This window comes from Panthera tigris, assembly GCF_018350195.1.
Source record: "Panthera tigris isolate Pti1 chromosome F3 unlocalized genomic scaffold, P.tigris_Pti1_mat1.1 chrF3_random_Un_scaffold_59, whole genome shotgun sequence".
In the NCBI taxonomy this organism is placed as follows: Eukaryota; Metazoa; Chordata; class Mammalia; order Carnivora; family Felidae; genus Panthera; species Panthera tigris.
The window spans coordinates 49,543-51,696 of NW_024962183.1; positions in this window are offsets into that span (position 1 = coordinate 49,543).

Consider the following 2,154-nt stretch of genomic DNA (forward strand, 5'->3'; position numbering starts at 1 on the left):
AACCAGGACTTTGAAGAAGGCATCCAGTTGCTAACTACATGTGTTTTCCAATCACACCCAAAATACTGCTAACTGCCAAGTTGTCAGAGAAGGATCCTGTGGTAACAGGGAACCTGGTAAAACATTCTTAGAGATGTGCAGATCATTATTTACTAGGATTCTTTTCCCCCACACCAAGTGACAGGTCACTGTGGGTTACCCTGCTTGCTTGTAGGAGCTGGGTGTGCACGGAGTTCACACCTACCACCTATCCCCATGGCGCGTGCACACACACACACCCCACACCCACACGCACACACACCCAGGGCTACCGCCACCCGAACGGGTCACCCACCCCTGACTCCGCTGACACAACTCACCTTAGTTCCTGCCTCCTGAAGCATTAGTCTGATCTGTGGGGTGTTAGTTGCCTTCTTTCACGCCCTGTAGCCTAGAGTTCCTCTTCCAGCCCCGCAGCGCCTGAGTGCTGACATCCGCGGGGTCAGAGGGGCAAAGCTCCTCTCGGAAAGGTTCAGCCTTTCCCGGGACTGGCCCTGTACCTGTACCTCGCCGTGGTCACCGAGGGGCAGTAGGACTAGCCTGGCCTCCTTGTGGGACACTCCCACAGTCAGCAAGGCTGGCCCCAACCAGCCCCCACCCTCATTTCTAGTTCAACCCTGCTGGCCCAGCCCTTCAGACACCGCCTCCATCCGGGCCCCAATGAGGCCTACCTAGTAGTGCACCTGGCGGTTTCAAAGGTGCTCTGAGTCTCAGGGAGATGGGCGTGAGTGTTTCTGCCCACTCTCCTGCCCCACCCAACCTCCCCCACCAACCATCCCCCGATTAACCTGCCAGTGACTTCACCAAACGAAGTGCACATGGAGCTCCAGAAACTTTGGCCGTTACCACTTAACGGGAACTTTAACCAGTTCCCCACGGATCCCAATAAAACTACATTGTAACCACTGTGACTATCCTTGGCTCCAAATCTAGGCTCCTTCATCATCGTCTCCTTGGCCTAGATCCCTACAAGTGGGTTTGCAGTGATTTGTAAGCTTTTTTTTTTTTTCAATATATGAAATTTATTGTCAAATTGGTTTCCATACAACACCCAGTGCTCATCCCAAAAGGTGCCCTTCTCAATACCCATCACCCACCCTCCCTCCCTCCCACCCCCCATCACCCCTTGGTTTGTTCTCAGTTTTTAAGAGTCTCTTATGCTTTGGCTGTCTCCCACTCTAACCTCTTTTTTTTTTCCTTCCCCTCCCCCATGGGTTTCTGTTAAGTTTCTCAGGATCCACATAAGAGTGAAACCATATGGTATCTGTCTTTCTCTGTATGGCTTATTTCACTTAGCATCACACTCTCGAGTTCCATACACGTTGCTACAAAGGGCCATATTTCATTCTTTCTCATTGCCATGTAGTACTCCATTGTGTATATAAACCACAATTTCTTTATCCATTCTTCAGTTGATGGACATTTAGGTTCTTTCCATTATTTGGCTATTGTTGAGAGTGCTGATATAAACATTGGGGTACAAGTGCCCCTATGCATCAGTACTCCAGTATCCCTTGGGTAATTCCTAGCGGTGCTATTGCTGGGTCATAGGGTAGGTGTATTTTTAATTTTCTGAGGAACCTCCACACTGTTTTCCAGAGTGGCTGCACCAGTTTGCATTCCCACCAACAGTGCAAGAGGGTTCCTGTTTCTCCACATCCTCTCCAGCATCTATAGTCTCCTGATTTGTTCATTTTGGCGACTCTGACTGGCGTGAGGTGATATCTGAGTGTGGTTTTGATTTGTATTTCCCTGATAAGGAGCGACGTTGAGCATCTTTTCATGTGCATGTTGTCCATCTGGATGTCTTCTTTAGAGAAGTGTCTATTCATGTTTTCTGCCCTTTTCTTCACTGGGTTATTTGTTTTTCAGGTGTGGAGTTTGGTGAGCTCTTTATAGATTTTGGATACTAGCCGTTTGTCCCATATGTCATTTCGAATATCTTTTCCCATTCCGTTGGTTGCCATTTAGTTTTGTTGGTTGTTTCCTTTGCTGTGCAGAAGCTTTCAGTTTTCATAAGGTCCCAGTAATTCAGTTTTGCTTTTAATTCCCTTGCCTTTGGGGATGTGTCGAGTAAGAGATTGCTAAGGCTGAGATCAGAGAAAAGGGGATGTG